The sequence below is a fragment of the Pan troglodytes genome, chromosome Y, assembly GCF_028858775.2.
Source record: "Pan troglodytes isolate AG18354 chromosome Y, NHGRI_mPanTro3-v2.0_pri, whole genome shotgun sequence".
Lineage (NCBI taxonomy): Eukaryota > Metazoa > Chordata > Mammalia > Primates > Hominidae > Pan > Pan troglodytes.
Window position 1 is genome coordinate 20,577,336 of NC_072422.2, and position 10,738 is coordinate 20,588,073.

At 38.1% G+C, this 10,738-nt stretch overlaps 1 pseudogene; it reads right to left on the reverse strand.

The window, feature by feature from the left end:
• Positions 1–4,921: 4,921 nt before the first annotated feature.
• Positions 4,922–9,948, reverse strand: LOC100611108 (uncharacterized; annotated as a pseudogene).
• Between the last annotated feature and the right edge of the window lie 790 nt (positions 9,949–10,738).

Sequence of the window (10,738 nt, forward strand, 5' to 3'; positions counted from 1 at the left end):
TCACAGGAGACAAAGAAGGCCATAAAATAATAATAAAAGGGCTCATTCACTTAGAACTTATGAAATTTTATTATATGTGTGTGTGTATATATATACACACATAAATTTTTCACACCAGTATTTCCAAATGTACAAAGCAAACATTGAAATAATTATTACAATAGGCAGAAAAATAATAATAGTAGAATACTTTAATTCAAACTTTTAATAATAAATAGTAAATCTAGCCTAAATATTAATACAGAAACAGAAATTTTGAAAAAACTAGAGAAAAATTAGACCTAATGAGAATATACAGAATACACAACAACAGAACAACACAATTTTTTCAATACTTCATAAAAGATTCTCCTAGATACATCAACTATTAGGCCACAAAACAAGACTTAACAATTTTTTAAGAATATAAATCTTAAGGAGTATTATTTCTGATCAATATGGAATAAAACTAGAAATCAATAACAGAAGAAAAAATATCAGCACATACGGAAATTAAACAACTCACTTTTGAGCATGCTTGTGTTCAAGGGTTGTAAGGCTTAATATTGTGAAAATGTTAATACTTCCTAGTGAACTACAGATTCAGTGCAATCCCTTTTAAATCAACTTCTTGTTGTTGTTGTTGTTTTTTTTTTTTTTTTTTTTTTTTTTTAGAAATAGAAAAAGTACCCGACAAATTACATGGAATCTCAAGGGACAAAAAAGAACCCAAAAATGTTTAAAAAAAGAAATAATGTTATTGATGTCACCTTTTCTGATTTCAAAGCACATTACAAAGCTACAGTAATAAAAACAGTTTGGTTCTGGCATAAAGACAGACAAGTTTTCCAATAAAACACAATGTAGCACAGATGAAAACCTTGCACATATGGGCAAATAGTTATTGGAACACCTATACTCGTTGAAGCATTATTCACAAAGGCCAATATTTGAAAGCAAAACAAACTTTCCTCACAGAATAAATGAATAAATACAATTTGTAATATAAAAGTAATGCAAAACTACTCAGCCTTTAAAAGCAGAAAATCTTGTAACATTCACAATAAAGATAAACCTTGAGCACATGAAGCCAGTAAATTTAGCCACAATAAAACAGATTCCACTTACATGTAATATCTAAAGTATTGAAACTCTTAGAAACAGAAAATGGAATGGTTTTCATCAGGAGCCAGGTGGTAAAAAAAAATGGGCATTATTAATTTATATTGAGTTTTAGTTTTGCAACAGAAAAAAGTTTTACAAATATGTTGCATAACAATATAAATACACTTAACACGGCTAAACTGTATAAGAAAAATTATATAAGATTCTCAATTTTATGTTACATATTTTTACCACAATTAAACTTAACAATGACACCTGAAGGCAGGTGACTCAGGCCTGTAATCCCAACACTCTGGGAGGCCAAGGTGTTCAGATAACTTGAGATTAAGAATTCAAGACCAGCCTGGCCCCATTTCTACTAAAAATACAAAACTTTGCCAGGCATGGTGGTGCATGACTTTACTCCCTGCTTTTCAGGAGGCTGAAACAGGAGAATTGCTTTAACCTGGGAGGTGGAGGTTGCAGTGAGCCAAGATTGTGCCACTGCACTTTGGGTAACAGAGCGAGACTCTGTCTTAAAAATAAATAAGACAGCTAACAGAGATAGAGTTACAAACTTTCTAAAAAATTACCTTCAAACCACAAAACAGTTTATTTCACACTAAGATATTATAAGATAAAGATGTTGAAATTAAGACAGTTTCCATGAATACTCACCTAGACAGAATCAATTATTGGCCACAAGCCAAGAAGAAAAATATACAAATAATAAACAAAATAGGGGTAATGTTTGTACAAGCAAACAATCACTTAGATAATTATATTGACAAAGGAAGTAGGGCTGATTTACAGTTGACTTTTGCCTCACACTGTATTAAGATGTACAGAGTTGACAATTGCCATACAAAATTATAATATATAAATTAAAACTAAAAACAGTAAATTGATGTAAGGTGGCCAACCCTAAAAAATGAAACAAACAGATACAAAATTGCAAATGAAGTAAAAGTTAACATTAACCCTCAAAATTCTGATTTGAATACTTCAATTCAAAACAATAATAAATAGGTAGAAACTAGAAACACAACTGATGTGAGGCAGCCTACTCTGAAAAATACAGAAATATAAAATAAAAAACTTAATGAAGAACAACTTTAATCCATAAAATCCTCCATAAACAGAGAAAAAATTCTAGATAACTACATTTTTCAACTCTAACTGTGCATCCACGAAAAGCACGAATTTTGAATTGTTTGATACAGTTAGAATAACATTTCAAAGAAAACACATTATAATTATTCATAAAGAGTTTTGATGAGAAAGTTTTAAAAAATTAGCATTTAATACCAGAGAAACTTTTAAATTATGCTACTGATACATTGATATATTGCTGCTTTGTTTTCTCATTTATTTATTTATTTATTTATTTATTTATTTATTTATTTATTTTTTTGAGACGGAGCTTCACTCTTGTTTCCCAGGCTGGAGGGCAATGACGCGATCTCAGCTCACCACAACCTCTGCGTCCCAGGTTCAAGCTATTCTCCTGCCTCAGCCTCCCGAGGAGCTGGAATTAGAGGCATGTGCCACCACGCTCAGCTAATTTTGTATTTTTAGTAGAGATGGGGTTTCTCCATGTTGGTCAGGCTGCTTGTTTCAAACTTCTGACCTCAGGTTGATCCACCCGGCTTGGCTTCCCAAAGTGCTGGGATTACAGGCATAAGCCACCATGCCCAGCCCATTGCCGCTTTTCTTACAAAATAGTAAATCTGTAATCTAGCCTTTAGAAGAAAAGTCTTACATTTCTAAATAAAATAACTATACATATTTTAAATACAGTATAAAAAATTGATATATAAAATAAAATTGGGAATAAGTTGTGCTATTATTCAGGTAAAAGTTGAGGAAACTGGAAGAAAATGCTAGTAATAACATTGTGCCGAAAGTCGATGAAACATACAAGACAAATATTTTAATAAATTATATAATTTATATATAACATATACATTTGACAATGTTATATTATTTTATTTATGTATTTATTTTTTGAGGCAGAGTCTCACTCTGCTGCCCAGGCTGGTGTGCAGTGGAAGGATTTTGGCTCACTGCAAACTCCTCCTCCCAGTTTCAAGTGATTCTCTTTCCTCAGCCTCCTGAGTAATTATGATTACAGGTGCATGCCACCACACCTGACTAATTTTTGTACTTTTAGTAGAGTTGGGGTTTCACTATGTTGACCAGACTGGTCTCAAACTCCGGGCCTCGTGATCTGCCCACCTCTGCTCCCAAAGTGCTGGGATTACATGTGTGAGCCACCATGCCAGGCCTTGAGCATGCTATTGTAGAACTTCTGAAACTAAGATTACAGACAAATTACAGACATATGACAATTCAGAAAGTGAAAACACAGTCATGATAATCTTCATGTTAAAGAAGACAGAATCACAAAATAATAAGTGAGAAATAAGGTAATAATTGGAAATTCAATGTATGTAGAGCAATGTTCTAATTTCCCCTATGGGAAAAGTTTTCGTAAGGAATCCATAAAATGAGTACATACAATAAACCACCCTACAGTAGATACTGTTGGCATACAGAGTTTAAATTTTTAGGATTAGGTCCTGATAAGAAAAAAGAATTCTCCATAAAATAATTTTTTTTATATTTAACAAGATACTTTTGCACATAAAGATTTTCCATCAAATTTTTTGTGGAATTATGTTTTAAACCTTCATAGGATGTGAAATTATAAAGCAGAAAACATGTGTCATCCCTCTCTGGTGTTCCTGGAATTTCTTTTTTTATTGTATAATCCCATTTATATGAAATATCCAGAACATGCAAATCCATAGAGACAGAAAGCAGACTAGTAACTGCAAAGGGATGAGGCGGAAAGAATAGAGAGTGACTGCTAAAGGGTATAGGATTTCCCTTTATCATCACTGCTTCCCCCACAGTGGTGATAGTCATAACCTTGTTAATAAGCTAAAAACCAATGGATTGTATATTTCATTTATGTTTGTTTTTAGAGTCTCACTATGTTACCTAGGCTGTTCTTGAACTCCTGCCTCAAGCAATTCCCACCTCAGCCTCCCCAGCAGCTGGTATTACAGGCATAAGCCACCACATCCAGTTCTGATTGTATACTTCAAAACTGTAAATTTTATTATATGATATGTTTATCTCAGCTAAAAAACAAAGGAACATGGAGTTCTGTACTGATATGATATAATCTCCAAATATATTAAGTAAAAAAAGAGAGGTACAGAATAGTGTGTGCAATATACTAATATATTCTTTAAAAAATTGTACACACATATATATACACTGTCCAGGCATAAAACCTCTCAAAACACATACGGAAAACCAGTAACATCATTTCCTAAAGTGAAGGATCCTGGAGTGCCTGTGGATATTGCGGTCTGGAAGGGAGACCTAACTTTTCAACATGCTCCTTTGTACCTTTTAAATTTTGTATAGAGTACAACACTTCCCTTATTTTCTAATTTAAAGAAAGAAAAAAGGAATACTCTGATGCTTTCTCTTTAGTCTTCAGTTTTATTTTAAGAGATTATCTGCATTTTTTTCTGTAATAAACTTAAAACATATCCACACATTTTGTCAGATTTATTTATTCCTTAGCAATTTGTTTTAAAATTACAGTTTTGTCTTAATCCTTAATAATACTATATTCATTATATTTCAGATGTTTAGGTTTCTCACAGAGAAAAAGAAACACAAGAATACAACTCTATACTATCCACCTGCTAATCCTGCAACATGATTTTAATAAAGTGTTACTGATACTTGAACAATTTCTATGATGTTGGCAGAGTAATATCAACAAGAGTGACTGTAAAGTAGCTGGCCTTATAAGTCAAGAGTTATGATATTTGATCCACTGTTCAATCCATTTCTAGATCTGATCTAGATTATTTTCCTATTTATTTATTTATTTATTTATTTTGAGAAGGAGTCTCGCTCTGTCGCCCAGGCTGGAGTGCAGTGGTGCAATCTCAGCTCACTGCAAGCTATGCATCCCAGGTTCACACCATTCTCCTGACTCAGCCTCCTGAGAAGCTAGGACTACAGGCACCCACCACCATGTCCCGGCTAATTTTTTTGTGTGTGTGTATTTTTACTAGAGTTGGGGTTACACCGTGTTAGCCAGGATAGTCTTGATCTCTTGACCTCTTGATCCACCCACCTTGGCCTCCCAAACTGCTGGGATTACAGGCGTGAGCCACTTTGCCCAGCCAATGTGATCTACATTATTTTCTAGCTCTTCTGGTATACTTCTGGGCAACTGATGCACAATTTCTTCCTTATGGGATGTTGTGGCTTCTTCATAAAGAACTTGAATAATCTCACACTGAATATTGTCTGTTAGAGTCTTCTCATTATAACCCCTTGTCTCAAGTCTTTCGCACAATACATTGGTATCTGTCCTCAGCACAAAAACTATATGAAACCAGCCTTTAGGGAGGAAACCAAAACCGTGGTAATCAACAATAACTCCACCTTCTCTCATTTGGTTATCTAACTCATGAACTACTCTGTCTTCATCTAAAACAGGACAATCATACTCTTCATCATAGCCATCAAACAATTGCTCTTCTCAAGATAAATCACCCACATCAATGTATTTCAGTCCTGATATTGACGCAAGTTCTTTGCCAAGTGTGATTCTTCCAACCCCTGGTGTACCGGTGAGCAGGATGTTCACAAGCAATGATGGCTTGCTGCAATGGCTCCGAGCGCCTTGCTCACATGACCTTTGCACCACTGTTCTTGGAATTTCTAAACCAAATCCCAATGCCTCTCAATGCCTCCACAACACCCTTCACACACTTTTGACTTGAGGCACCACATATTTATTAAAAAATTGCATAACATAGAGGTCTCCAGAAACGTGCACAGATTTCCCCAGATTCCCAAAACTAATGAACACTAGTCAGATCATGTAGGTTCTTACAGATTCTGGGAGGACTTTGGTTTTCAGTGTGAATGCACTGGAAGATTCTGGGAGGGAGAAAAGAAGCTGTAGATGATTGAAGAGCATAGTAAGCATGGGACAGGAACATGTTTCTCTGTGACAGCAAGAAAAATAAAATTAGACTTTTCTAAAACAATTTCCATTGGAACAGAGATGACCAAACCATATTTAAGCTCTGTCTTTCTCTGTGACCTTTGGACCTCTCCCATGTGTTACCTGCTCATTTATTTTCACCTTGCTTTGTATATGGCTGTTGCCTCCTCTCTTTTCACATTGCAGGAATTTTTTCTTTGCTACAGACTCTCCACCAGAGTTTCTTTTTTTTTTCCTTCCCCACAATAGTAACTGGGCTCACCAGAAAATGCCCAACTCCCAGCATCTTCCTCAGGAGAGAATTAAAGCTGTAGAGTATGTGTTGAAATGTTGTCTTTTTGAGAGATTGCCTAATGACTAGATTCTGTCTTTTCTGACATGGAATGCTGAAGGACATGATGGAGTCATAGAGATGACAGTTGTGTCTGATGAGAAGAAAGAAAATTGCAGCACTAGAGAAACTGCAATACCACAGACAGTCAATTGGGGAAGAAAATAGGTAATCAATTTAAAAACAATGAAACAAAGTCTCTTTAACTGAGAAATACACACAGATCCGGAGAAGACATATCTGAGAATACATCTGTGAAGCACCCAGGATCTATAGCCTGGCTGATTGCTGTCAATATCCCCTCTACTAAGCCAGTTTTTTTTTTTTTTTTTTGAGAAAGAGTTTTGCTTTGTCACCCAGGCTGGAGTGCAGTGGAGCGATCTCAGCTAACTGCAACTTCCATCTCCCGGGTTCAAGTGATTCTCTTGTCTCAGTCTCCTGAGTAGCTGGGATGAGAGGTGCACACCACAACACTCAGCTAATTTTTTTGTATTTTCAGTAAGGATGGGTTTTGCTATGTTAGCCAGGCTGGTCTCAAACTCCTGGCCTCCAGTAATCTACCCATCTCGGCCTCTCAAAGCACTGGGATTAGAGGCATGAGCCACCGTGCCCAGCCGTGCCAGGCTTTAAATGTTAGATTTGATGGATATTTTATAATTTTCCAGATCTTGTAAAAAATTACAAGGCATATGGAGAAGGTGGAAAATATATTTCATTGGAAGAAACAGAATAAATATGCAGAAGTTGAATCTTAAGAAATGAAGATTTTTGCATACCTGATAAAGAATTAAAAATAATTGTGTTCTCAGTGAACAAAAATAAAACAAAAATAGACAATTGAATAACATTTAAAAATAATAAATGACCAAAATGTGGTATCAACAAAGAGATGAAACCTTTTTCTAAAAACCCAACAGAAATTGTGACATTGAAGGATGCAATAACTGGCATTTACAAATTCACTGCAGAGACACAACAGCAAACAAAGGAGCAAAAAAACAATTAGGAAATTAAACATATATTACTCACAAACATTTAGGCCTGGAAACTAATTTTTGAAAAAAATTGAAAAAATAAGGGTTAAATATGAGACTTACTGGACACTATCAAGTAGACCAATATATTCAGAGAAAGAGTCTTATAAAAATATAGGAAGAAAATGACATAAATGTTATTTGGGAGAAGAAGAGGGGATGCTGAGAACCTTACACATATCAGTGATGAAACAAAAAATCCCAGCAACCAAGAATAATTGATGTGGAAAAAACTGTACTTCAAAAATTAGAAAAAATAAAGCCTTTCAAAGTTTAAAATAAAAAAATCTAAGGTTGCTTACTACTAGAATAACCCTAGGAAAAAATGCAAAAGACAGTCAATTATGTTGAAACATTAAATGATGCTGGACAGCATCATAAAACAATATGAAAATGTAAAGCTCTCTGTTAAATATAAATGTATACACAGATACAAAATTTGCTATTGTTATAATAATGGTGCATAAAATTCTTAAATCTCTGTGAAAATGCACACAATATATAGAGATATAATTTGTAACATTAATAATAGAGTGGGGGAAGTAAAAATGAACATATTTTGTATGCTGTTAACTTGAAGTTGAAGGCAAAAGCTGTCTGCCCTGGGGACCTTAGCAATGGGCAAGGGATGAGGTAAAGCTGCCATTTTGTCTCCCTTAGTGCTCCCACCTCCTCCTCCTCTGCATAGGGATTTTTCTTGGTCTGCAGGAATAGTCAGTGTGGCCAGGCTCTGTTCTGCACACACAGACAGCTGTAGGTAGGTGTGGCATGTATAGAGGGGGCCTGGGATTCTAAGATGAATTAAATATGCAAAAAGTGGAAAGCTGAATTTTGGGCATGATTCTCAGGGCTTTGGGCTGGGGAAACAGGAAGTCCTTGCTTCCAGCCATATGGTTTCTCATCAGAGTTGTCAGGGCCTTCTCCCTGCAGGTGTCCCGTAAGGAGATGTTGCAGGAGATTTAGCTGGTGCTGATGGTCCATGAAGAAATGTGTCACTGCACCTGCTTCTCACTGCACCTGGATAGCAACATGCCAAACCACTTCCCAGGGCGGCAAAAGAGTGAGGAGCTGCAGGAGGGCTCAGGGCTGTGTATGAGGGAAGGCTGGTTTGGAAGTTGGGTGGACTGCCTTGGGGAGGGCCCCCAAAAGAAGGGCCAGGCAGCACTTCCCCACTCTTTGGAGGTCTTTGTGTCACAGATACATGTGAATGTAGGATTGGAGCACAGGCCTCCTTCTCAGCCTGTCACACCAACACCCTGTAACTTCATAGCCCGCAAGTTAAAGAACGGAGTTGTCATTCTAAAAAAAATCAGGCAGTACAAAGCCAGGCTTGATATCAGCCCAATCAAATTCTATAAAGATAAATTATGTCTTGGAAAAAAAAAAAAACTTAAAAAGCTTCAAAGTATTTGAGTAGGGAAATCTGCCTGGTGCAGCACCAACTGCTGTGGTGAGATTCATCTGGTTGTAAAGCAAAATCTCTCATGTACTCATGTTCCTGAGGAAAAGCCACATATGTTCCCAGGGTCTACCTGCTTGCTAAGAGCAATTGTAGAAAAGATTTGTATCTCAATGGTGCCCATAGTTGATGACAGAAACTTTCCTCTTTCCCAAAACAGCCACCATTAAAATTCAGTGTAACACACACTGGAAGACATTCCTGAAGTTGGAGGCACAGGGCAGTCCTCAGCACACCCCTGCATGAGGGCTTCCCAAAAAGGCAGCTCTAAACACTTCTTCAACCCAAGACACTAGTGCACAAAAAGCAGTTAGACTTGTTGGCTCCTCAAGACCCACGTGTGCTTCAGAGGCATTTGGCAGAAGATTCTTTGTAAGAAATGATCCCTGACTATTAGCAGACAGGAGTGTGTGTTTGTGTAAGTGTGTGTGTGTGTTGAAATTATAACCCCACCTTATGTGTTCATTATGGAATTTGAAAATGGAAGCCTATAGTTGAAAATTAAAATCACCCATGAAAGCATCTTGCAAACTATTTTCTGTGCTAAATGTGATGTTTTAGGATACAGGGCCCTGGTAACATCCTACTTCCCTCTCCCTGAAGAGCTACACACACTATTCAAGGTCAGCTTCCACATGAACCACGTCCAAGAGCAGCTTAAGCACCTGGACCCATCGGCTGCCTTCAACAGGGCTGACAAAAGCTGTTTGTTCTTCCCGAGCATATTCTCTAATGACCTGCGAGGTGGGGGAGACATTGGGGCCAGGATTGAAAAGAAGGAAAGGGAGCACGGAGGCCAGAGGCTGAGGACCAGGTTTTCCCACCTGCAGGGGCCTGGCCTAGAGGCACTCAAACCAGGGTCAAATTTAGGTGGAGACAGCTGGCCTTGGGTGGCCCTGTGCTGACCACCAGCCTCGAGTCCCTCAAACAGTAGGAAGTGAAAAAATGGCTTGGAGATGAGCCTCATTGACTGTGTGCCACCTGAGTACATCTTGCCAGGGACCCAGGAGGGACCACTGTGTCTCCACAGCCATGACTGGAAGGTGGAACTCCCAAAGGAAGCAAAACAGAGGGTCCTCGGTGAGGTGAAGAGCTTATTTCTACCTGACTATTCCTGAAGTGCTTTAGTGCCTAAAAGTGCCTAGCATGAGCAGCTGGAACCCACTTCCTGGAAACTGCAAGATGGAAAGGGACTTCATGTACCTCTTTGTAATTACAGACGAGGACCAGAAGGGCCCCATCACTGCATGCACATGGGGCTTTTACTGGATCCAGTAAGTCTCTGCCAGCTCCCCACAGGCTCCTGGGATGTCACTTGTTCTGGGCCTGTGGACAGACAACCAGGACACTTGTTCAGTGCCCACTTCCTCCTTGTAGGCCTACAGCCTATTGCTCAACCCCAAGTTCACCAGCCCTTGCTTCCTAAGCCATTCCCCCCACTGGAGCTGCTCAAGCACCACAGCCTGAACTTCACAAAACACTTTGTCATGCCATGAAAGAAAAGGTAAGGCTGCTGGGTTTGGTGGCTCATGCCTGTAATCCCAACACTTTGGAAGGCCAAGGCTGGCAGATCACGAGGTCAGGAGTTTGAGACCAGCCTGGCTGATATGATGAAACTCCACCTCTACTAAAAATGCAAAAATTAGCTGGGCGTGGTGATGCACACCTGTAGACCCAGCTGCTTGGAGGCTGAGGCAGGAGAATTCCTTGAACCCAGGAGGTGAAGTTTGCAGTGAGCTGAGATCACGTTGATTCACTCCAGTCTGGGTGACAGAGTGAGA